This window comes from Myotis lucifugus, unplaced genomic scaffold, assembly GCF_000147115.1.
Source record: "Myotis lucifugus unplaced genomic scaffold, Myoluc2.0 scaffold_225, whole genome shotgun sequence".
Taxonomy (NCBI): Eukaryota; Metazoa; Chordata; class Mammalia; order Chiroptera; family Vespertilionidae; genus Myotis; species Myotis lucifugus.
Window position 1 is genome coordinate 422667 of NW_005871273.1, and position 27375 is coordinate 450041.

The 27375-nt window shown below is 46.9% G+C and overlaps 1 protein-coding gene across 5 annotated transcripts in view; it reads right to left on the minus strand.

Moving 5' to 3' along the window:
- NTM (neurotrimin) overlaps positions 1-27375 on the minus strand; it is an 846452-nt gene that overhangs the window by 54129 nt on the left and 764948 nt on the right. The gene's annotated exons all lie outside the window — the stretch shown is intronic.

Below are 27375 nucleotides of genomic sequence, written 5' to 3' on the forward strand. Positions count from 1 at the left end.
AGCAGAAGAAAGTAATAGACAATATAGCAAACATTAATGAAATAGAGACTAGTTAAACAAATAAGAAAACCAGAAAATTAGAAAAAGTGACCAAGAAAATAAAGAGAAAGGATTCCAATTATTCAAATCAGGAATATAACAGGAAACATCACTGCCAACCTTTGAAAAAATATATAAAGGAATACTATGAATATTTGTATGACAATACACTAGATAACTTAATTGAAATGAATAAATGCATAAAAAGATACAAAGTAATAAAACCGACTCATGAAGAATTTAGAAATCTAAATAGACCTACAACAGCCCTGACCAGTTTGGCTCAGTGGATAGAGCGTTGGCCTGCGGACTCAAGGGTCCCAGGTTCGATTCCAGTCAAGGGCATGTACCTTAGTGTGGGCACATCCCCAGTAGGGGGTGTGCAGGAGGCAGCTGATTGATGTTTCTCTCTCATCAATGTTTCTAACTCTCTATCCCTCTCCCTTCCTCTCTGTAAAAAATTAATAAAATATAAAAAAAACAAAAAACCGTGACCTCCTAGTTCATAGGCCAACACTCAAAAAAATAAAATAAAATAAAAAAGAATAAATAGACCTACAACAAATATAGAGATTCAATTAGTAACCAAAATTTATCACAAAGTAAGCTCAGGCCCAGATGGCTTCACTGTTAAATTTTACCAAAAATTTAAAGAAAATTAATGTAATAATTTACACATTCTTAAAAAAGAAAAGAACCCTTCCCAATTCATTGTGTGAGGCTAGTATTACCCTGATACAAAACCAGAAAAAGATATCACAAAAAAGTAGAACTATAGACCATTATCTCTTATAATTATAGCTGTGGAAGTCCTCAACAAAAATACTACCAAACAAAATCCAGGAACATGTAAAAATGATCATACACTATGACCAAATGGGGTTTATACCAGAAATTCAAGATTAATTCATCATCTGAAGATCAATTAATGTAATAAACCATATCAACAAAATAGAGTACAAAAAAAAAAGATCATCTTAGTAAGACAGAAATAGAATTTGACAAAATTCAATACTCCTTCCTGATAAATATACTCAACAACTAGGGCTAGAAGAAAACGTCCTCAACTTGATAATGTAAATCTACAAAAAACCCTATTGTTGGCATCAAACTTAATGGTGAAAGACAATGCTTTCCCCCTAAAGTCAGGAGCAAGGAATGGATGCTTACTATCACACAGTTCTCTACCATATTGTACTGTAGGCTCTGGCCAGGCCTATTCATTTAAAAAAAATGAAATAAAAGGCATTAAGTTTAGGAAGGAAGAAGTAAAATTACTTCTACTCACAGAGGCATGATCTGATATACATAAAAAAAAACCTAAGGAATCCACTAAAAACGATTAGAACTAATAAATGGGTTCAGCAATATTACAGGATATAAGGCCCATATATTTTAAAAAATGACTTTCTCTACACCGACAATGAACAATTTGAAAATGAAATTACAAAAACAATTTCATTCACAACAGCATAAAAAGAATAAAATATTTAGTAATAAATTTAACAAGAGTGTAAAACCCATACTCTGAAAACTATAAATGATTGTTGAAAGTTATTAAAGGGAATCTAGATAATTGGGAAGACATTCAATGCTCATTAATTGGAAGGCTTAATATTATTAAGATGGCAATATTCCCAAATTGACCTACAGTTTCTGTGCGATTGCTATTAAAATCTGAAATGATTTTATTGCTGAAATTGATACGCTAATAATAAATTTCATATGGTACTTAAGAGGTCACAAAATAGCCAAACTGATCTTGAAAAAGAACAAAGTTGGAGAACTCAAATTTACAAATTTCAAAACTTACCACAAAGCCACAGTAATCAAGGCAGTGTGGTACTGACCTATAGATATACTAGAGGCCCAGCGCATGAAATTCGTGCATGGGTAGGATCCCTAGGCCTGGCCTGCGATCAGGGCCAATCTTTCCTGGCTGCCGACAGCTGGCCCCACACCCCCACCACTGCTGGTCACCCTCTGTCTATGAGGTGACTGATGGGGCGATCTGAGCCCCAGTTCACTCACACCTGCCTTGGTCTGGCACCACCTGCATCCGCCACCACCCTCCCCTGGTTCCCTGTTCCCTATTGGGCAATTGGAGCCTGCTGGCCGGGGGAGAAACCCAGAGGTTGGTGGGCAAGCCCCAATTGAGCTATCGGGGCCTATGGGCTGGGGGAAGCTGCTGAGTTGAGTGTCTGCCCCCTGATGGTCATTCTGCAGTCCAGTCAATTTGCATATTATGCTTTTATATAGATAGATAGATAGATAGATAGATAGACAGATCAACAGAACACAATTGAGAGCCCAGAAGCAAAGCCTCACATGTATGGTTAGTTCATTTTCAGCAAAGGTGTCAAATAATTCATAAGGGAAATGATAATTTATTAAACAAATGATGGGGGGCAACTGTATACCCACATATGAAAGGATAAAGGTGGACCCTGCAATATAGCATATATAAAAATTAACTTAAAATGGGTAATGTAAGAACTAAGACTCAGAATAAAACACAGGGGTTAATCTTCATGATCTTGGATTAGGCAGTGCTTTCTTAGATATGACACAAAAAGCATAAGCAACAAAACAAAAAAATACATAAATTTCACTTTATCAAAATTTAAAACTTTAAATTATTAACACCAAAGAACACCATGAAAAAAAGTGAAAATAGCATTGGCGGGTTTGCTCAGTGGTTGGAGCATTGGCCCTTGGACTGAAGGATCTAAGGTTGGATTCCTGGTCAAGGGCATATACCTTGGCTGCATGTTTGATCCACTGCCCTGGTTGCTGTGCAAGCAGGAGGCAACCAATCAACCAATCTATATGTCTCTCTCAAATAAATGTCTCTCCCCCTCCCTCACTCCCTCCCTCCCTTCCTCCTTCCCTCCTTCACTCCCTTCCTCCTTCCCTCCTTCCCTCCTTCCCTCCCTCCCTCCCTCCCTCCCTCCCTCTCTCCCTCCCTCCCTCCCTCCCTCTCTCCCTCTCTCCCTCTCTCCCTCTCTCCCTCTCTCCCTCGCCTCCCTCTCTCCCTCGCCTCCCTCTCTCCCTCGCCTCCCTCGCCTCCCTCGCCTCCCTCGCCTCCCTTTCACTCTCTAAAAATCACTGGAAAAATTATCCTCACTCCTTGGGTGAGGATTTTTTTTAAGTGAAAATAGAACCCACAGAAAATCATAAATCTGATAAGGCATTCATATATTAAAAATATGAAGGACTCTGTACAACTCACTAAAAAAAAAAATCAACCCATTATAAAATGGGCAAAGATTCTAAACAGACATTTATCCAAAGAAGCTATTCAAATGGCCAAGAAGCACATCAAAGGATATTCACCTCATTAGCCATGTGAAAAATGCAAATCCTAACCACAAGGAGATCACGCTTCACACCCCTAGGATGGCTATAATAATAAAATAATGTTATTGATCATAAAGAGGAGTGAAGTACGGGTACATGCTACGACATGAAGGAACCTTGAGAACATCATGTTAATTCAATGAAGACCATGACAAAAGATCACGTATTATATGAGGCCATTTACCTAAAATGTACCACACAGGCAATGCTGTAAGGACAGAAAGCAGGGTAGCATTTGCCTAGGGCTGAGGGCAGGTAAAGGGAAGGATGGGATGAAGAATGACTGACTTCTGAAGCTACATGTTTCTTTTGGATGGTGATAAAAAAAAATTCTAAAGGTGTATTGCATAAGGAAATTTATACTGTACAGCTCTGGATCTATAGATTGAATTGCATACATTTAAATGGGTGAATTATTTAATCGTAACTGAAAAGATGACATACTTGCAAATAGCTAGGATGTAGGTCTATGGAAAGGCTCAAGTATTTCTGATGTGAAACTGATTCAACAACTTTTGAAAACTGTCTTGATATATGTTGTAAAGCTTAACATACACTTAACATGTGATGTAACCATTGTGATCCTTGGTATTTATCCAATGGAAATAAAATATATAGCCATTCAAAGACAGGCATACAGCTCTAGCCAGTGTAGCTTAGAAGGGTCACTGGTTCAATTCCTGGTCAAGAGCACATAGCTGGGTTGCAGATTCAAATCCTGGCCCCAGTTGGGGCACATACAGGAGGCAACCAATTGATGTATTAATCTCTCTCTCTCTCTCTCTCTCTCTCTCTCTCTCTCTCTCCCCTTCCTCCTCCCTCCCTCTAAAAAATTAATGGGAAGAAATATCTTCTGCTGAGGATTAACAAACAAACAAAAAAGATGTATACAAAGTTTTCATAACAGTTGTAGTCATAATAGCCTGAAGCTAGAAACAACCCAAGTGTCCTTGAATAAATAAATGAATAAAACATTCTGGTATAATACTGCAAGTAATACTACATGCAACCACATGGATGAATCTTAAAGACTTTATGCAGAGTGAAAGATGCCTCAATCAGAAGAACCATACTGTTTGATCTCATATGTATGAACATCGCTCCCTAGTTATAGGAAACATTACAGCGGTAGCCTGGGCTGGGTGCTGAGAAGAGAAACTGACTATCCAGGGTCTTGAAGGAACCTTCTCATTAGTTGGGGAAGGCTTTTATTTTTTTATCTTGATTGAAATGGTGGTTATATGATGATACAATTTGTCAAGAGCCATCAACCTTAAAATGTGTGAATTTCATCATATGTAAATTAGAGCTCAGTAAAGATGACTTCACAAAAACAAATCCCTGGTGAAGCGAGTCACATATCCCTCAGACATGTTTGTGGGGTTTGTTCCTGAGTGATGAGATTTCGGGGGCATTATTGAGTTGGTTGCCTGGAGCCCAGAGCATTGCACACTGACTATGCCTTCACCCCCTCCCTGCCAGACAGCCGTGACCTGGTCAGCTCAGTCCAGTGTCTTGTGGCTCAGAAACACAAACCCCGAAGTCAGGGATCCTGGTTCCTGTTCTAGCTGTGTCACCTATGAGCTGTGCAATCTCAGAATAAACCCTGGCCTGTACAATACTGTATAACCACCTGCCACATTAGATAAGATGGTTGTTGCTAGGTATTTTACTAATACACGTCTGCACCGAGAAGTACCCCACTCCACTGGAATATTTTAGGTTCTTAGTAGGATGAGATGGAGCAATGGTCCCCCACCCCAGGGAGCATGCCAGCCTGCAGGGAGAGTCCTCTCTTTTTGTTGCCATTGAAATACAAAGGGAAGATGCAATTATCTTCAGACACTAATTTTAGAGAACAAATCACTAGCATCACCCTTTCCTCCCCTTTGGATCTCTCATCTGCAATGGAACCTTAATTGAAGCCAGGGGTGGGGAACCTTTTTTCTGCCAAAGACTATTTGGATATTTATAACATCATTTGTGGACCACACAAAATTATCAACTTAAAATTAGCCTGCTACATTTGCTCAATGAACTCACTCCTCATGCCTTGGCAGGGCCAGAAACCCATTGATGTTGAGGCCCTTATACAGCCCTCAGGCTGGACATTCCCCACCCCAGGTCTAAGTGAAAGACAAATTCTCAAGCATGGGACATAGTAGTTTTTTCCCCCCCTCATTTTATTTTATTGTATGTCTTCAGCTTCAGGGATTCAGAAGAATATTGCGTCTTCTCTACTGAGTTTTCTCCCTTTACCTCACAGGGCAGCCACTCTTACATTCAATTAAACTGGACACATGGAGTCTGCCTTGAGATTCACTACTACCTCGTCCCACCCCCAAATTCGTACCGATTGTGCTCTGGAATGCAGGGGGTAAAGGCGATCAGGAGGAATAAGATTCTGATACTCCTTCCATAACATCACGACTAACCACACCTGGATGGTCACTTCCGGTCGCTCAGGGATGGAGCTGGCTTCTCTGACCTTCATCAGACCCCCAGTCAGATTCACCATTATTCATTTTCTATCAGACATGTCATTATAAATATCATTATCCTCCCAGCAAACTCAGCAAACTGGACTTTTGTGTGTGCGTGTGAACTATCAAACTAGCACTAGCTCAGGATACCTTTAAAAACAATGCTTGTTCATTCTAAATTCATCTCTCCAACACAAGCACACGCACACTTGAATCAGCAATCACAACCATCAGCCAACCCTAAACAGGGCAGCCCCTTCTCTCACCAAACAAGACCCTCTGGCAATCTTATAACACAAAAATAAAACACAATACAGGAGGTGTTCATCGTTACACTATGGGTGCTACTGAATGTTCATGAAACTACTCATGGAGTCTGAATTCCTCATTTGAAAAATAGCAATATTGTCTACTTTGCATGTGTGTGATGGAGACTCAAACAAAATCGTAATACACGTTTATCTAGCACAGTGCCTGACACAGAGGGATACTCAATACAAGTTTCCCTTTTCTTTTTGTCACACAGCACTGGTTTAGGTTTGGGATTATTGCGAAAAATAAAGGATTCTCAAAGTTTACCTTAGAAGACACCTTATTGGAACTAGTTTCAACTGCCCTGCAGACCTCGCTGAAAGGCCTGGTCTAGATCTTTCCTGTCTGTGTGTCTCCCTCTCCACACTGGCACTGACCTTTGCACAACCAAGCACTCAATAAATATGTATTAGATTCATGATTGGGTGTTAGCGCAGGAGTGAGCACACGTGCTAAGACTCAAAGTCCCAGTTTGACTTTTAAGAACCTAGTGTCCAATGGAGACAAGAGTATTCTTGGCCATGCATGTGACTAGCTTGCGTGCATATTAGTTTCTTTTCTGAACAGTGAAGGGAACACACACACAGACTTCATGAGTGTGATATGATTGGTACGGTTTTCCATGAGAATTTTTTAGGAAATAATTAACTAACCATGATTTTTTTTTTTGGAAAATCCTAAACTAACCGAAAATGCAGAACACTGGTTAGAAACTGCAGTTTAGTTTGGAGTATGTACATGCTTGCATAGGTCTGCACTGAATATACTGGCTAAGAAGGACTGCATTTGGGTGAGGAGGGAGAATAGAAATGCCTATGCCCCCCTCTAGCCTGTTCCCCCTACCTTCCACCACATGCACTCCTGTTTGCTGCTTTACTTTTAAAAAATATTTTTATTGATTTCAGAGAAGAAGGGAGAGGGAGAGAGAGAGAGAAGTATTAATGAGGAGAGAGAATCATCCTCCCGCATGCCCCCTACTGGGGATTGAGCCAGCAACCCAGAAACCTGGGCACGTGCCCTGACCGGGAATTGAACCAGTGACCTCTTGGTTCCTGGGTCGACCGACCCTCAACCGCTGAGCCACACCCGACTGGGCTGGAATCTAGTTTTGATCATGAATTATTTAATAAGTTGAGTCTTTAGCAGCTTCCTGGAATAGCACAACCTCTAGGACTCACTGGAATGCCGCTTGCTCTAACGTGGCAAAATCATGAAGAAAATAGTCCATGAGTTTTTATGTAAAGAAAAAAAAACACATAAAAACAAGCATCTGGGCAAAGTTCGGATGAAAGATTGCTCCAAGAAAAATGCTGAAGATGAGGGCTTAGGTGTGTATTTGAAACCCATTAGAGATGAGTAAAGAAAGTTTGAGAGAGGGAGATTATGTAAATCCCGGTGATTTTAAGGAGAGCGGTGTCACCAAAGGGTGAGAAATGTATGTATCTAGATGATAATGCGTCTTCCAATGATCTGTACAATATTTCAGCAGCAGCATCTAAGTAACCATCTATAACTGTGTTTTTTAAATTAGCTGGTTTGCACTTCCGGACTGTCCTTCTAGTCCTTCATCTGCTGAATCTTTGCTATGAGACCAAAGGAGCTTTTGCAAGGAGAACTATTTTGATCCAGCTACTCCAAGGAAAAGAAACATATTGTCTACCTACCTACTTGCCCTTATTACAGAGGGCGAGCACATACAAGGTCTAACCGATGATGGCTAGTGCCCCATAGTTACCTGAGCATGGGGGAGGGGGTGTTGTCATCACAGTTTTGACATGCCAACCTTCCTTTAAGGAGAAGAGACAGCCCCCAATGTTTGTCCTGACATGCTCACTTGTTGCAAAAAAAAAACAAAAAAAAACCCAAAAAACAACAACAACAAAAAAACACATGCACATACAAAATCCATTCATAGATTCCTTTGGTTCAGATGTGACCTAAGTCATTCAACCATGACATTCCAAGACAGGGGGTCATAATCCACACCCCTCCTCTCTGTAACTCTAACCCCAAACTGTCCTGAGCATATTAGATCTCCATTACCAACGAAAATCAGAAATTCCAAAGCCTTCACTCAGGCAGGCTAAGGCACCTGGATTCTCTCTCCACCACCATGTCCAAATAGCTAGAAAAATCTCGCTCAAATCACATAATCACTCTCATCTTCGGGGCCACTCTCTTTAAAGCTCAGGTCATGCTGCTGTCTCGGAGGCAGAGATTAAAGGCCTCTCTCCACATTACCGGTGGCTTCTGCTGGCCCCGACAGAGTGACCTTCATGGGAAATGATACTGAAATGGAGGATGGGACCCCACTGGGGATCGAGCCTGCAACCCAGGCATGTGCCCTGACCTGGAATCGAACCATGACCTCCTAGTTCATAGGTCTACGCTCAACCCCTGAGCCACACCGGCCAGGCCACTCTCTGTTTCTTAAATGCCCGCTCAGGGTAGCATTGGAAAACCTCCTGGCATCTCACGCTGTCTGAAATTTAGGGAGGAAATAGTTGGAAATTGTATACACCAGGGCAAATGAGGCCAGGAAGGGTCCACAACCACTCATCCATTAATGGGGTCCCCTGAAACACCTCACAGGTGGCTCAGGCCCCCTAAACCACATCTGCTTACTGATGACCAACGGGGGAACTGGGGGGCAATCTGGGACTGTGGGGCAAGGCTATGCCCCCAGTTACAAACCCAGAGGGGCCTGCACATCCCCCCAGAGGTGGCGGCAGAAGGAAGGGAGGTAAATACAGCCAGCAGCTCCCCCAGGGAACCCTTGGCAGATCTGTCTCCTGGATACATTGCCGACCAGAGTAATGAGACAATCAAGTTGAAAACACGTGGGAAGTAAAAGCGCTGGGTAAATATAAGATACCTCTGCCTCCACGCATCGTGCCTGGGAGGAACTCTTCTTCTTTTAATTCATTCATTTTTTTAATGTCATGCCTTTATTTTTCTTTAAGGGATTTAAGATAGCTCACAGAAATGCACAATGCAGTGTCTCTGTGTGTGAAAACCTGCCCAAGCAAACACAGGATGAAGGAAGCCGCAAAGGAAAAGACGGACGATTTCATTACATACACACCTAAAGCTGCGGTATGATAAGTGGGTCCATAAAATAAAGTAAAAGGTGACAGAGACAGACCGGGCGGTCTATCTGCAGCATTTAGAGCAAAGGGTTAACATCTATTATGTACATGGTACTCCGCAAATCAATTTTAAACATGATACACAAGAGCAAAATGGATGAAGAACACTGACAAGCAATTCACAGAAGAAATATAAATACCCAATAAACATAAAAAAGATAAAAATATGTATAGTAACTTCCCTATTTTAACAGCCATATGTACATTAATGTGAGGTGCAGATTCCTGCCCACCGCATTGGCAGAAATGCAACTCCTTCCGGGCCTGTTAGAACTCAGGGCTGAGGAGTGTGGGCCCTTCCAGGTGTAGGTGAGATTGTTAATTGCTATAGCCTTCGACGGGGAGGAGGTGGGGGAGGCAGGTCAATCTAGTTGGGAATATAAAATACTGAAATAAACACATCCTATGACCAAGTCATTCCATTGTACGACTCAGACCCATGGAAATACTCAGATATGTACAACCTTTGAATGCACCAGACTATTTGGGGAAGTAGCCTTTGATAGAGCAAAACATTAGAAATTACTATTTAGAAGAGATTTGAAGATAGTCGCGTAGGTGAACACCTATACTCGCTGCCTCCCACAGCCACATCAAAATTACAACTTAAATACAGAACAACCATCATCCAGAACCACTGGAAAGCTGGCTGAGTGGAAGTCCTACAAGCAGAGAAGAAGAAAGCTCACCGAGACTGGTAGGAGGTGGGGAGTCGCCAAACAGGCTGGGCCACTGTTTTAACTGGGAGGGAGATCGTCTCTGTGGAGGCCACCCAGAGGAGCAAGGGGTACCAGCCCCACACCAGCCGCCCAGCCCAGGGTTCCAGAACTGGGAAGAGAAGCCCCGAGGGGCAGTAAGAACTACAGGCTGTAAAAAACAATGCACATTGAGGCACCAGGAACTGAACTTACAAGGTCCTGCGTCCTCTGAACTCTAGCACCAGGACGAGGCTCTGGGGAACACAGACACATACGAGGAGGAACTGGATTGTCAGGCATCGGAGCAGGAACTCGAGGGTAGCTTCCTCCCAGATGGAGTTGCTCCCAGGGATCACTGTTCCTATGCTGGGACCTCCCTGGTCACAGGGCTGACTGGCACCATTTGTTTGCTTTGCACTGGTGATTCCCTAAGACCCCGCCTCAGCCGATTTATAACTCCACCCACGCTGTGTGCAGCAGCTGTTGCATATGAAGGGCCTGTCTTTGCTCAAGGTAAAATCTCTCAAACAAGCTGCAGCTGGGTCAGGGAGCCCCAAACCTGTCAATAAAAGGCCCAAGACCCGGCACCAACACCAGCCTGCCTTGCTTCACAGCTGGGCCTCATCTGGGCACTTCCAAATCCAATACAAAGAGACAGCATGCTGCTCCAGAAAGAACATTCACATAAAAGTCCAACTTCCCAGATTCTGGTCATGCTGCTGCTACTAATGAGCTGTGTGACTGAGAAATTGACTTAACTACTCTAAACTTGTGTTCTCTTGTCTTTAAAAAAAAAAAGGCTAGGCTGTGTGATTTTAAAAATTCCTTTCAGGTGACATTTGTTTCACTGATGACACTCTGATCACCAAGGAAGACTGCTGTTTAACACAAGCTGTCAGTTTGAGTTGAGTGGCAGGATGAGTTCTATGCAAAGAGTCACCAAATACTCTCAATGGTGGTCCTCTCCCTCCCCAGGGCCCCACCTACACAATACCCCATAGGTCTTCTGGGGATACATCTCCTGTGCCCCTCTCCCCTTCCTTGACAAATCTCTTCACTGACTGATCCTACTTAACACTTTTGATATTGCCCTAGTTAACTCATTGTTGACCCACTAAGGGGCCGTTGCTGGGCTGACTCAGCAGGGGCAGCACAGTCCAATCTCTAATCTCGATGGTTCTTTTATTCTTATCGGAGCCCCTCATAGAATCCTCAGCCAGTACCTGTTCTTCTCCTTTCCTTGTAAGTATGTGCAGGAATTTAACCGTTTACAATCTTATTTTCATTAACACATGTTCACACTTCAGGTGTTATCTACTCTAAAGGCATTACTGTCCTAGAAAATCTTATATTTGGGAGGAGAGAAGTTAGGCATATTCTTACATATCCACCCTACATAACAGTAATTCTCAAAGGGATAGCAGGCTGGGCAGGGAGCGGAGTAGGAGGTAGTCATTGCTTACATTAAATCAGCAAGTAGATGGTTAGCAGGTAGATGGTTAATATTCTAGTCTACAAATAGGAAACGTATGTGAGTAAGCACAGACGATGTCTCCGAACAGAACAGCTGAAGTTTTACCGTGTTGGACTGTTTTGACTGAAAATTCACCCAAACATTCAGTGTGACTGTCACATGCATGAAGGGTGTCTGTCACTGTCATGCACGAACACTTGTTCGCTATAATAACGTGCTCATGGATTACTGACAAAGCCAAGTACTACTCTCACCCATGCGGGGCCCTGTTTGCTGGTGCCGAGTAGCAATGGAGGGTCTGGTAAGAGGCTCATTTCAGAACGTCGTCTGTTTACAGTCCAGGGGTCCTCAAACTTTTTAAACAGGGGGCCAGTTCACTGTCCCTCAGACTGTTGGAGGGCCGGACTATAGTTTAAAAAAAAAACTATGAACAAATTCCTATGTACACTGCACATATCTTATTTTGAAGTAAAAAAAACAAAATGGGAACAAATACAATATTTGTATTTGCATGTGGCCCGTGGGCCGTAGTTTGAGGACCCCTGGTTTACACTTTGGCCCTAGGTCTGGAGTTGCTTGCTTTCTCATTGTGGTCAATGATCTTTGAATGATGGCCAAAGGTGTGTGTGTGTGTGTGTGTGTGTGTGTGTGTGTGTGTATATATATATATATATATATATATATATATATATATATGTCAGAGTGCACGGGCATAGCACAAAACTGGACCAGATTAGAGAGAGTCCAAAAGGCAAAGCGACTGCTTAGGGTACACATGCTATTTGAAATGTGTCAGCAGTCCCAAACGGCCCAGACACGTGGCAACATTCAGCAATCCCCCAGAAGAAAATCCAAACACTTCCCAGGCATTTAAGCCAACGCCTAATATATCTGATCCATGCCCAATTGGGAATTTGAGGAAAGCGCCCAATCACGAAGTGTGATGACCCATAGGTGGCCACTCAGGGAGAGAAGGGGCCTAATGGCTGAGCTGAGGCCAGAATAGACAACATCTGACCCCAGCCCCGAGTCCTTTCTGCCAGCCTGACTCACACCCACTGCTCATTTCCAACTCGCAGCGCATGAGGCTGAGCCTTCCAGCCTGGGATCTAATTAGGGATGGTCCGTGGGCTCGGCCTCCCCTGGAGGATGCAGCCATGCTGTCTGCAGTCGAGATCCTGCCTGGGAAGGGCTGTGTTAGACATTCCCGAGCAGCTGTCCATGTGGCCCATGCTGTCATGAATGTACAGATGTGTCTGGTGGGAAGACTCTGTGGCTAAACCCACAGTGCGAGCCAGCTCCGTTAGAGAGGCAGGTGAGCAGCCTATTAGGAAATCAAAGGCCCCGCCCTCATCATAGAGAATAAATGAGCTGTGTCGAGTGGGGGGCTGGAGATAGAGGGGAGATTCCTTCCTAAAGAGTGGCAGTGGGCTTTGACATCAGACCGATGCTGACCTGAACCCTGGCCCTGCCACACACACATGCATGGCTGTCAAGCAGTGGTAAGCAGTGGCTTTACACTTTGGTTAGCTTGTTTGGAGGTTCTAGCAGGGGAGCGCAGCTACTCGTATACCCTTGACCGAAGACCGGTCCTCTCCTGGGGGGGAAGGTCGTCCTCTTCGACCGAGCGCGCAGCTTCCAGAGGGACGCACATGGATCGGTGAGGGAGGAGGGGGACACCCGCCTAGCTAGCCAGATCAGCCGAATCAACCCTGGAGATCAATGGGGTGACAGATGTCGCAGCCAGATCGCCCTCACATCCTACACTTTGAAATTCCTCGTCTGCCAAATGGGCAAAAATAATCCCTATCTCATGGAATGGGAGGATGACAAGAAATCAAGTATGAAGAAGAGTCATCCCAGCAGGGGGCCTGGATTGAGAGTGGGAGGCATCGGGGCCAGTATCTCTGGGGTTCCTGGCGTGAAATGATGGGCAGGATGGGGGCCAGAGGTGTCCTCCTCAGCCCCCCTGTGGCCCCAGGTGCCCTCCCATCTGCAGGGCTCCACTTCCTGCCCCCGGGAGCGGCTGGATCTCAGGTTATGATCAGTCCTTGCCAAGTCCTTCCTCCCCACCTCCTTACTTCCTCACTTCCTGTCGACACCCGGGAGTGCTTGAGGATGCAAAGCCTGGAGAGACTGAGAGCCACCACAAGTTCTTCTTTTCTTATTTCCTTCTCGCAAGGTGAGAGAGGACAGCGTCTTGGAATGAAAGATTCTCCTCCGTGCCCTCTCTCAGCAGAGGCCCTAATTCATTTTTCATGGCCCCTCGCAGTGACAAAAGCGCTGCTTTCTCTCTTGTAAGCGTGCTCCGTGCAATAAGTCAAAGCTGATGTGCATTTTCCCCCTGGGTGCCGGAGCGCGCTTTGATTTAATTTGCCCTGTTGTTTGGCACCGAGCCTTGGCGGGCGAGTTTCTTCACAGACCTGGGGAGGCCGGGCCCTGACAGCGACGGCGTGGTGACAGATGGGGTTCGGTGGGTAGTGTTTAAATACTTTGCTGCAATGATCAAGGAAATAGTGGAAAGTGACAGATGCTCCTGCAGAAAGTCAGCCAGACAAACACTCGCATCCTGTTGATGGAAGCTGGGGACCCTGGCGACAGCGTGGGTCCAGGGGAGGCATGCCCACTGCCGCTGGTTGGAGTCAGCAGGTGTCACAGGTGAGCTGTGGGGCTTGGAGTCTATGGTGGATGGGCCTGTCTGGCCTCTGCTGTAGTCACTGTAGACCATGACCCATTTACAACATTTTCACACACACGTACACACACACACACACACACACACACACACACACACACACACCTGAAGACAGCTATGCCTGTACACACAGGCCCAGGAGGAAAAACGACCTCATGAGAGCCACCCCTATTTAAGAATGACCTGGTGTAAAAATGACCTGGTGAGCCATGAATGGGCAGAAAGGCAAAGAGAGTCAGAAAGTGGGCAGGGTTTTGTGACTCAAAAGTGGGAGGCAGTGAAGTGGCTCAGGCAGATATGGAAATACATGTGTTACAGAGGCCACTGATGATGTGCGTGATCCTGGCCTGCTCTCTCCGCAGGCCGCCTCAGTGATCGCCAGCAGAAGAGAGGAAATGCTGATGATCACCCCTACCTATTCCTGCTGCTGCGGTAAGAACTACTGCGGGGTCCGTCCTGCTATCTCCCCAAATAAATGGACACGCATGGAGGACCACACTGTGATTTGGAAAAGGTGACGATTGTGTTGGAAGGCCAGTGTGTGTGCAGGAGGACATCAGAGATGATCCCTGGGACCCACCATGGACATGGCCTTGACTGTGCACACAGGACAGGGAGAGAGAGGAGAAGGAGGGGAACATTTTATGTATCATTGTGCATGTCTGGTTCCTCTCATTCTTTGGTTTTAATTGTTAAGCAGATTTGCAAGTGAGATGCACTTTCTAGAGAAGCAGGGTAAAGCTATAGAACCAGAGACCAGCCTGTTGGTTGAGAATGTGAGCTTCAAACTAAAGGAACAAAAAGTCATTGGGATAGTGAAGTGGGAGGCTCCTTGGAATAGAGGTGAGCACCCAACTGAGAAGACTCAACAGACAGAGAGGGCGGCAAATAGCATTGAGCTGTCTCCCAGCGGAAGCCCCACCTGGTTGTCAGGGGACAGCAGGTGAGCAGCCGTGTTGGAACTGAGCCCATGGGCTTGCTTACCTGCTGCAGACTCCACAGCTGTGTAACTTACCACCCCCTTCTCACCCCTCCCTGACTGGGCAGGGAGCTTCACTCTAAAAGGAGAATTGAGACCTGCCTCCTGGCATTGTTCTGGATTTTGTTTTACAGCTAATCAAACAGGCATTGACCACCGGGGAGCCAAGAAGCTGAGTTCCCTGGAGCAACCGAGTGACACCTTGACCTTCTGAGGCTACAGATGGAGCACAGCAGAGCCCCTGGTGAAGAGTCATTGACAGGGTTTAACTGCGTTTTTAGCAGCCTGGGACTCAGGAATGTCATGTCGTCATGTGAGAAAGAGCTGTGGATTATAGGGAAAGGAGGCTAAAGAGAACAAGGATAAAAAGATAAAAGAAGGGAGGAGAAAAGGTCAGAGCAGAGCCAAAGGGACCAGAAAAACAACACTGAAAAAAGGCAAAGCTCAAATGCATCCTGACAACATCTGTTTCTTTTGTGTCCTCGCCTCAGCATGGGGTTTCATCAGTGAGGCTGCAGACTGGGCTGGGCAGCGGTTCGCAATCCTGCCCCCAGGGAACACTTGTCAATGTATGGAGACATTTTTGGTTGCCACAGCTGAGAGGTGGGTGCTACTGGCATCTGGTGAACAGAAGTCAGAGACACTGCAAATACCATATACCAGACATCCCCCTAAACAGGATTACCCAGCCCCCAATGTCAACTGCACCCAGGCTACAGAGGGCAGGCAGGAGCCAGAGATGCTGAGCCAACTGGGCCCTCTCCAAATTCGGTGGACACAGCATTCCTGGCTTCCTCTGACCCATTGACACTGCCTCTCCATGGAATATGCCACTCTGTCTTCTAGCACCAAGGAAAGCAATGACCATAGTGACCACAGTTAGGAGATATAGAAGGGCTGCCTAAGGAATGTCAAAGGGAGGGGCAGCATGTTGGAACAAGAAATGGTGTTCTTTAAAGAAAAAATCAAGGTGGCAGAGGAGCAATATCCTATCTAATAAAGATGGGATATGCAAATTGACTGTAACTTCACAACAAAGGTGGCGGTGCCCGCAGCCAATAAGGAGGGAATATGCAAATTGATGCTACAAGGTGAGAGGTGGAAAGGTGGCTCAGGCAGCCAGGGGAAGGAAGGCCTATTCTTGCACAAATCTTCGTGCATCGGGTCTCTAGTGTAGAGATAAAAGAACGTGAAGAGAAATGATGAAAGCATGGCCAAAGGAATGAAGACAAGACGGTAGACGTAAGTTTAGGAGGGAGAGGTGATGGGCAGGAGGATGAAGAAGCCCTATTGGGCACATGATGTGCTTAGGAGGGAGAACACAGATGTATCTACAGGGCATGCATCAGAGAGGTGAGGCAATGAGATTGGCATTCTGTGAAACGTGAATAAAGTAAGGAGAAAACTGAACAGTTCTAGGCAAAAGTAAGAGGAGGACAAAAATCATAGAAATAATGCATAAGGCAAGTTTGGGATGAGAAGGGACTGGAGAATTGAGAAATCAAGGGAGCCAGGAGCTTCTGTGGGAAGGCACACAGATGATAACATCAATCTGCACTCAGGAACTGAGCTGGACAGTGTCTGAGAGCTAACAATGGCCCTGTCAGCTCTATTCAGCAGCTCACATCTAGACGTCGTCGTGGGTGGACTGGAGGCAGAGAGACGGTGAAGCCAGGGACACATGTAGAGCGAGGCTTCAGGCAGAGAGCACCAGAGCTGTGTTCCAGCCCCTCCTTGGCTTGAGTTCAAAGCCAAACCTGCAAAGACTATTTTCTCCAGATTCCGCACCTGAGGAGAGTACTGGACAGTAACTACATCAGCTCCTACACTCTGTGCCAGGCGCCAGGCTAGGCCCTCAGCAGGCACAGATGATGCAAGTTGGACATGTTGGTTAGTAAGCGTGACAAAAAGGGTCTGCACATCCCAGTAGGAGGAGGGGAGAGAGTTGCCCTTGGTAAGAGCTCTGGACCAGGGCCAGGGTGGTTGGTGGGGATCATATGGACTCTGAAGCCAGCTGGCCATGTGACCTCAGGCCGGTCACTTCACCTCCTCCACATCTCAGCTTCCTGGTTTGCAAATGGACAAGAAAAACGGGACCAGATCAATTTCAGGGTGGTTTGCTTTTTTACTGGAACTAATATTAAATGGCGCCTATGTATAAGGTTGGTAAATGTTCTCACTTTTTAATTGTTTTGCTTGGTAAACGTGACCATTTTCATAATTGATGTAGTATAGTAGCAAAAACTTGCAGCAGATTCATAGACCTCAGGTCAAATCCCCACTGGCCTTGGGCAAATTCCTTAACAAACCCAACTCAGTTTTCTCAACCAGGAAATGAGGATAATGTTGTCTGCCCTGTAAAATCATTGTGGGGATTAGAGGCAAGGCATGGGCAGGGCACACGGGACACAGAGCCGACCCTCAGTCAATGGGAGTATCTTCAGCCACAGGCAGTAAGCTCCCAGGACACGGATGTGTTCCAGGAAGAGAGTGAGGCTCACAGGTCCCATGCTGAAAACATGTTTGACAGCTAATCTCTGAATAGCAGAGGTAAAACAGACCTACAGCTACTTCTATAGAATTAATATTGCCCCTAAATCTAAGTGTCCTGCAAGATACTGCAAGTATTCAGAAAAGAAAAGACTTCTTTATTGAACAAGTTTGGGGAAACCTTGGGTAAATAGAGATGAAGTGTAGGGCTCTTCAGAATCTTTGATAGGTTTTTCCATAAAATGCATCTCCACAGGAGAAGAACGCACACTGCTATTTAAACTTATTTGACCAACGTGCATTTTCCTCCCCGAGAAACACCTACTCACCTCTCAGATCTGTCAGTGCTACTCTGAACACAATCTCAGAAAAAGGGGTCCATGCAGACACATCCCTTGCTTGCTCAGCCATGTCAGCCATGAAAAGACCCAAGAGCCCAGGGTTCTCACCCACCCTTATCAGAGTATCCCAAAGCTGGAAATACTCTTTGTCTCTTTCTTCAACCAGCAATAAACTTCTCTTTCACAGTCACCTACCCACCCACATCTGGAGCCTCCCGTGCTCCCATTCAGCACCCTCCTCCCAGTTTCCTCACAGAAAGCCTTGATCTTTGTGGGCTTTCCTTTCCTGTTTGCTGACCGCCACTCAGCTTCTGTTCCCACCCTTCCCAGGAACTCCTCGGTGGATGATCTGCGACATCCAGGATAGCTGGACCCTGCAGCCAGCCCCGAGCTCAGCTCAATGGTTTGCCTGGGGGTGGGGTGGGGCGGTATCTAGCTCATCAAAGTAGGAATTTATTTCGTGATGCCTGTCAGAAATAAATGAGAAGCGAGAGCAGGAGCAGCTGATAGGGAGATGAGCAGCTGATAGGGAGATGAGTCTCAGCGCTGATGGTAGATAAATTTCCAATGTTTCATTCAAGACAGGGAACCAATGTTACAACAGAGATGAGGAAAAGAAGAACTGCCATTGGGTGACCAGCCTGGGTAATAGGGAGGGCAGGACAGGTGAGAGGAGGGAAACGGGGCAGTGTGGGAGGTGAGGCACCAAGAAGAACTCGCCTTTAAAGGCATTTATTTTATTCAGAAGGTCACTGCCCCCACAATTCCTTGTAGTCTCTCTGCACTGGCAGGAGGGCAGGTGAGGCAAAGCCTCGGGCTTAGGGGCTTTCATGACACTGTGCCTTGTCAAGGGGGACAGATTTCGCACTTGAGGAGAGTCCTGGACAATAACTACATCAGCTCCTACTCTCTGAGGTCTTTCTTCTCTTGGGCAGGGCCAGTGGCAGCCTGAGGCCCTGCCCCTCATCCTAGTCTACTTCTGTCATTGGACTCTCCCTCTTGGAGAAGCAGGCAATTCCAAGCCCGGTAAAAGGGTAGTAGACTTGGCCCAGCACAAAGCACTTTCACAGACACCATCAAATCAATCAAAACCAAACACGTCCCATCTTACTGAAGCTTTGAAACAGTCCTGAGAGGTAGGAGTGCAGGTCACTGGTCTCCCATTCCCACATCCGAGAACACTGAGACCAGAAAAATAAAACTTCATATCAAGTCCAATGGCCAATGAGCAGTGGCGTGGAATCGCATGCCTTGCTCTTTCTCCGTGAGCACACTCATCACCACATAGACATTTTCACATGAGGACAGAAAAGTGACGTGGGTTAAGAACATACCCATCTTCTTATTTCTGGAAAGCACAGATTAGGCTCTTCAGGCAGCTTTCCTGAAAACAACCGGAAGAGCTGGGTAATACAGCATTTATATGTCTTAAAAACACCAAGAAGCTTCCCTTCTCATATGGAATGACCAGACTCAAAATGAAAGACACAGCTGGCCCCTGACAGAGCTGGCCCCTGCCCTGAGTGCATTTGCTGAGTTAGGCAAAATTCAACCTTAGTTTAACAGCCTCAAAAGGCCGGGGGAACAGACAGCGAAGTCCAAGCCCCTTTTAAAGAGGGGTGTCCTTGATCCCCAGTAGGGGGCGTGCAGGAGGCAGCCAATCAATGATTCTCTCTCATCATTGATGTTTCTATATCTCTCTCCCTTTCCCTTCCTCTCTGAAATCAATAAATATATTTTTAAAAATAAAAAAATAAAGAGGGGTGTCCAAAAATAATAAAGTGGGAGGTCCCATCGGAATCCTCTCAACAAGAAGTTGAGGCCTCAGAAGGCTGCATTCCCAATACGAGGGTGAACTGTGAGCTGAACATCCCATCCAAGAAATTGCATTATGGCTTAAATGACAAGGGCTCTTTATGGAACCAGAAGACTTTAAGGTGGCTCTGAACCCCAACCATCTTATAGACACAATCCTGACTCATCTCTGAATAAAGGTATTGTAATCCTTGGTCTCAAATTAATTTAACTTTTAAAAATTTATTTCAGAGAGGAAGGGGGAGAGAGATAAAATCATTAATGATGAGAGAGAATCATCGATTGGCCGCCTCCTACATGCCCCCAATTTGGGATCGAGCCCATGGCCTTGGCATTCCCCTGATGGGGAATCAAACCTCATGATTCAGAGGTCAATGCTCATCCACTGAGCAACACCAGATAGGCTCAATTTTTTTTAACAAAATAAACATCATACAGCAAACATAATTAAGGCATACAAGAAAACAGAATACCAAGAGTGCTACCAGATTCAAATAGACAAAAAAGTTAGATAATGGAGCTATGAATCACAGACTATAAAATAGCCAGGCTTACTTTATATAGAAATAAAGAACAAACTTTAAAAAAAATTCATAGGAAAAAAATTATAAAGATTAAATTGCACATTTGAGGAAAACAATCAAACTAAGACTTCTTAAAATGAAAAAAATATATATAGTAACATTAAAAATACCAATGAAAAGGTTTAAAAGTTGAAGATACAGCTAAAGAGAATAAATTAACTGTAAGATAAGTGAGAAAAATATTCAATAAGTAGAATAATGAGACAAAAAATAAAACAATGAATAAAGGACATAGAAAGAGGAAGTCTAACAAACATTTAATGAGGAATCCCATAATGGAGAAGAGAAAAGGGGATGGAGACAATATTTGAAGCCATAATCTCTGAGAATTTTCCAGAATTAATAAAAACATCAACCCATGAATTAAGAATAACAAACCCCAAACAAACGTTTTTTAAAAAGAACACTAGACCTGGACAAGGCATAGTGAAATTGCAAACAAATCTAAAACCAAACACAGAGAAAGTCTTAAGGAATCAAGGATTGTTGGAAGCGGGGAGAAAGAAGGATGCATCTTCCATGGAGCCAAGAGTAGGACGGACAACTGAAGTCAAAAGACCGTCATCATGCTGAAAGAAAATAACTTTCCATTCAAAATTCTCTACTCAAAAATAACACATTTCAGAAATCAGGGCAAAATAAGTCATTTTTGCTAAACAAACAAAGAAAAGAGTACGCCACTAGCAGACCTATACTAGAAAATACCCTACAGAGGAAACTTCAAGCAGGAGAAGAAAAAAATAAATAAATCCCTGACAGATGTGCAGGGCAGCATGAGCAAAGCATATGATAAATATGTGCTAGATGAACATTGCACAAAACAATATCTTAAAAATATATCTTTAATTAAATTGTAGGCCAGCAATGGAAAGGAAGTGGGAATGAGGACAGATCATGTAAAATATTCTGAGATCCCTGGACTGTCAGGGATTGAGGAGATATGGATGGAAATCACCCTTTGAAAAGTTAAAGAAATAATAAATGGAGGGCACAGGTGTATAGGCATTAACTTGTGTCACCACTTCAGGGTAGGGTATTTACATGCATGAGTCCTTTGGGCTCCTGGCTTCTTAGCCTCTGCCTTAATATTTCTATGTAGTTTCAAAGGTCATTTCCAGTGTTTCAGAGAAGGGAGATTTTCAGAAGAGAAGGAGAGATTAAAGCAATGACACCGAGGACTGAATCCAACTACCTGAAACCAGAAGCCAGATCTCTAAGAACTTCCTCCTGCCACCAGTCCCCTACGGGGGTCAGGGCCGAGGGAGCAGCCCTCTGTAGCCAGGATAAAGCCTCACCTGCTTCCAGCAGGTGTGGGCCTCCCCACAGAGCAGCTGGGGACAGGTGGTCCCTATCTTCCCCACAGAGTTCCTTCTCCAGCTGGCAGAATGGCTGCATACTCCAAAGAATAGAGTAATCGCCTCCATGAGGGCTTGGGCACCTTCCCAACACAGGTGCACACACATACACACACACACACACACACTCCCACACTCACACACACATACACACATCCCCTAGCCCTCAGCCTTGTTCTGTCTCCTGTGTTTTATTGCAGTGGCATCTTCCTCCAAGATGATCATTTACAACATGATTGCTTAGCTGAAGCCAGTTCGCAGGGAGCTCCAAGGAGAAAAGACAAGGCCAGGGAGGCACAGGCGTGTACATGGAAGTGAACGGACACAGAGACAGGCGGTGTGTGAAGAACTTTCCAGCACAGTGATAACTAGCCAGGGATCCAAACCAGAAGCCCGGGTGCTGCAGCGTGTGCGTATGGAACCAATGGGGTCAGGCCCCCTCCTTCCAGACACCTAAAGTAGATGGTGTGACCCCTGGGAGGGCAGCCCCCATCCTGTGCACCCCCACCTAGCTGAGGCAAAGACACATAGGACGGGTGTGATTGGCAAAGGAGTGGAGGAAAAGCTTACATAGCAGCAGGTGAAAGTTTCTGTGCTTGGCGCCAGGCAAATGTGCTCTCCTGGCATCTATGGGCCCAGGGAATGCCCTGAATTCAGGAGAAAATGCTCTGTTTGGCCCTGACGCCTGGTGGACCACTGAGGGTCACCAGCTTGAGAGAATGGGCATTGCAGAGGCCAGGGCATATCTAGGACCTGGGCAGGAAGCCAGACAAACACACAAAGGACACTCCCCAGGGTCACGGCAGTGCTGCGGGGGACCAGGTGCTGGGCAAGGCCAGGGCCACAGGGCCTCCTCTACCTTGGGAACAGCACGGGCAGTTTCCTTGTTCAGGCAGCTTCCTAGTGCTCAGATGAAAGGCCGTTTTAAATAACAGTCATGTCTTAGAGCAAGGGGAGAAGAAAGAAAAAAAAAACAACTCAAGGGCTCTAGCACTGCCACGGTTTTAAATTATAGTGCAGGAGGATAAAAATAAAAGAGAGAGAGAGGAAGACCGAGCAAGGGGGAAAAATTGCCATTGTTTTATGAAGCAGATGGGAAAGTTCAGGGGATCAGAAAAAGACTATTATTATCTAAACTCTCCAGTGACAAGCCAGGAGAAGGATGGAGAGTTTTCCCCCGTCTCTCCCTGAGAACGGGCCACCGGTGGAATTCAGGAATTCATTCTGAATGCAGCCCAAGGACGGGGGCTCTGACAAACAGGGCAGAATTAAAGACCCAGCAGGCGAGCACATTTTCAGAACACTTTCTCCTAATTTCCCCGTTTTCTCCCACGTGTAGATGCTCTGGGCTGTGACCCTTGAGTGCCATTTCAGGCCTGTCTCCCTGGAGCCTATGGAGAGAAGATGAAGTTCCTGGATGATCCCAGGAATTAAGAGCCAAAGAACCTTTGTGAGAGATTAAGAGTTTCAGATGTAAGGTTAAAGCTCTGGAGTAGGAAGCCCCAGCTAAGTTTCCAGCTCCAATAAAGGAAAGGCAGCAGATAACAGAATAGGAGGGAGGGAGGGAAAGAGGGAGGAAGAAAGAGGGAGAGAGGGAGAGAGGGACAGAGGGAGAGAGAGAGAGAGACCACACCTGTGCAGAGGTTCCCTCTTAGGTTCAGAAGTAGGCTCCATCTTTGCCCATCACATTTTCTGCTTCTTCTCTTAATGCACTACTCCCAGTGGGTGTGTGTTAAAAAAAAAATAAAAAGATCATTATCCAAAGAAAAACAACTGGATACATACGAGAGGGAGTCAGAAGACTGGGGAGGAGGCGGGGCCCAAGTCCAAATCAGAATATGGCTGTTTTCTTCTTGTCCCACCAGGAGTTCCACTCTGGGATCTCGGAGACATCATGTGACCTTGTGACTGTGCTGTAGCCTTGGCCACAGTGAGGGAAGCCGCCCTCCCTGGGCTGTTATGAGCTGTAACTCTAAACAGCAAGGGTGGAGCGAACGCTCGACTTTATATGTACGATTACGTATATGTAGGCACCAATGTGCACATTCATTCTCATTCTCTCTCTCTCTCTCTCTCTCTCTCTCTCTCTCTCTCTCTTCTCTCCTCCCTCTCTCTGGGCCAGCTGGGCTTGGAGGAGTGCCTTCCTGGGTAGGAGGTGCAGGCTGGGCCCCTGGGCTGGATTCCAAGCTGGTGCCTTCCTGGGATTCCCCCGCAGGGCACAACCAGCTTTGAGCTCCCACTTGCTAAGGAGGCTGCGGGCCTGAGGCTATGAGACTCCACTGACCCCCTCAGTCTTCCTCTTTGCCTCTCGTTCCCTCCAGCCCGGGGCAGCTGTCACATCAAACTCTTCCAGGATGGGCACCTGGCCCACGGGGAGGAAAGGACCTGGCGCAACAGCTGGGATGACCAAGTGCCTCCAGCTTCCAGGAGTCCTCCAAGAGCTCCTCGTCCCGCCCCTGCACCCCTGCTTTGCAAGGGGCAGAGGTCGGGCCCTGAAACACACAACCCTGTAACCACTAGGAGACAGATTGGGAAGTAGGAGCAGCTGGAAGGGCACAGGTAGTGGCCAGAGAGAGAGGAGACGTGAGTGCTGGGGGGCGAACCACTTCCTGTGGGCAGCAGGTACCCTGTGATCTTAGGGCCCAGCCCCGTGCCACTCCTGCCCACGCCAAGCCCGCAGGCCATCAGACAGAAACGCTTTCCTGATTGCTGTCGCCGCTGCCGGCCACGCGCCTCCCCGTGCTCTCTCCTCACCGCTTTATTGATGTGTCTAAAAAGGCGCTGCGCACGAAACGCTTGCTTGCTCTTTCTAATATTATGCCTGTCAACCAGCCGCCTGGGTGCCCTCTCCACGCAGGCGGCTCTCCCCTCTGCGGCCCCCTCCTTCCTGCCATGCTGCCTCCTCACCCCTGCCCAGCACTTCCTCTGCCCCTTCTCCTCTTCTCTGCACTTGAACCTCCCGTGCCCTTTCACCTCCTGTCTGATGGCTTTTCATGGGCCCCGAGGTGCACGCTCTCCATTATTTCTCACCCATCAGCCGCCTCTAGAACATGTTTCCTCTCTCCTCCACCACAGCTCCAGGTGGCAGCCGCCGAACCCCGGGCTTCAGGCCACGCTGCTTCCCAGCTAGGGTCCCCCAAAGCCCAGCAAGCCAGCAAGTCTCTTGTCCTGGGCCAGGCCCGGGAGGGGCCCCACCTCGCCCTAATCCCGCCCGCAGCCAGGGCTCCAGTGCACTTAATATTCACGACAGATAGAACATTTCACGGCGAATTGGACGCACATTCAACTGGAAATGAAAATTTTATGACTGTTCTCACTCGGAGCTGCAGATTACACCAGCTGAGAAAACACGGCGCAGACGTACAACCTGTGAACTGTAAAGTATATTAATAATGAAACCACAGCCTGGGAAATGAAGGCTTTATTCTGTTTATATTCTGCTCCATTAATAGAAGGCACTTCAGCTAGCTCCGCCCCATTAGCCAGCAATCTGTGCAGCGGAGGGCCGGGCTGGGAAGCAGGGGTGGGGGGTGGGGGGCGCTGGGGGTGCTGCCCCCCCCTCCCCCCCGCAGGCTGTGGCCGCAGGACTCCAAGAGTCACAGGTGTCCTCAGAGCTGCAGCCCTTAGCCTGTGCGCCTGGGCTGTGGATGTACTCCCAAGGTATAGAGAGGCTGAGTGTGGTTTAAGTCAGAAGGAAACGTGACCTTATCAAAACAGCAAGGTTGTAAAGAGACCATCACCACTCCACCCAGAAACAGCAGGTCAACTAGAGCCCCCGGCCGCAGCGAGGGTCTTACAGGGGGCACAGCCTCCCCACCCACAGCACCTGGGGCAGACATTTCAAATGCAGATCTCTGCACCCCACCCCCGAATCAAGCAGTCGATCCATAGCATTATTAACAAGCCGTCCGACTTCATAAAACTCCAGATGAAATAATGACATCGCCTTACCCCTCAGCTGCCTTCAATATCCAGCCATCAATCAAAACCTGTGGTCAGAGACATCACCCCTCACGCCTTCCAGTCTTGCTGGTGCTGCCTGAGACAGGTACCGGGCTGAGCAGGTGCTACGCAGGGGCACGCAGGGGGAGAGAGGTGCGGGGCGTGGGCGACTGGGCGTCCCTCTGGTCTGCACGGGATACCGATGGCCGGGCGGCCGCCTCAGCACACCTGCCGCAGGTGTGGCGGGAGCCCCAGCCCTGCGTGGCCCGGGCCCGTTTCGCTCCCTGTCAGCCCCAGCCGGGGATGATTTACTCATCTGCAGTGTAATTAGTGACAACTGGAAGGAATTCAGGACTGTGATGAGCCCATCGTGGGAGCCCTGGAGAAAGGATGGCAGATGGCAGAGACAAAAATGAACCGGGGACCCTGTGGTGAGGGAGGGGCTGGCCCCTGGCAGCCTCCTTGCTCCACATCTCCTGCCTCTGCTCTGGGCCTGGGAGGGCTCCGGGACACGCTGCAAGGCTGGAGGTTTGCATCCTGATAGGCCAACCTCACATCACCGCCAGCCCCCCCTTCCCCCCGACTATTGGGCAAGAGCCTCCCACTTCCTTGACCCTTCAGGCTCCTTGGATTCGCCAGTGGCCCGTGGATGATCAAAAAGTTAGGCAGATGGTCCGCTCTGGTGGTGGTCAACACACACTGTCCTAGGGGCTTGGGTACACTGGAAGGTCACCTCGCTCTGTGTCCTGCTTTCAGCTGGACCAAACCGAGCCAGCAAAGAAAATGAGGGGCAACTCCTGGGCTCCGATAGGCAGCCCAGGGGGAGGGAGAAGGCCGGGAGTCTCCCCGGGATGGTTCTGGAAACTGTGCATGAGGAAGGCCGTGTTTCCCACCGCAATGCTGTCACGGAGGCCAGCCATGCAGAGGACTGTTAGCAAGTGCAAGGCGAGGAAGGGACCGGCTGGCCCGCACAGACACAGTGAACGCTGTCACCTCCCTCTAATCACGCCACATTGCCCCAGTGCATTCGATAAACACTTGTTGCTGGCGGATTCATCTCTACTTGAACCACATAGGGTTGAACTCATATTCTTTTTAAAAAATATTTTATTGATTTTTTACAGAGAGGAAGGGAGAGGGATAGAGAGTTAGAAACATTGATGGGAGAGAAACTTTGATCAGCTGCCTCCTGCACGCCCCCTGCTGGGAATGTGCCCGCAACCAAGGTACATGCCCTTGACCGGAATCGAACCTGGGACCTTTCAGTCCACAGGCCGACGCTCTATCCACTGAGCCAAACCAGTGAGGGCTCATATTCTTTTTACACCTAAGTTCTCTGAGAGAATCAGGGCCTACCAATTCTTATTGAGTTCTCTTAGAAAGTTTCTCTCCTCCAGATGTGCTCTGAGACCTGCCCAAGGCTCCCAGGGCTGACATATTGGGAAGGGCTGCTCCTGCACACAGGGAAATGGAATCACCGAGAAGGGAGGTGCCAGCCCCCGTAAGGTAGAAACTGTGGCAAAAGAGACTGTGAGCCGGGAATTTATACTAGAAGCAGTGGTTCTCAAACCCTTGGCTGCACATTAGAATCACCTGGGAATCCTTTTAAAAATCCTGATTTCTGGGCCTCATCCTCTGGAAATTCTGTTTCTTTGTTAT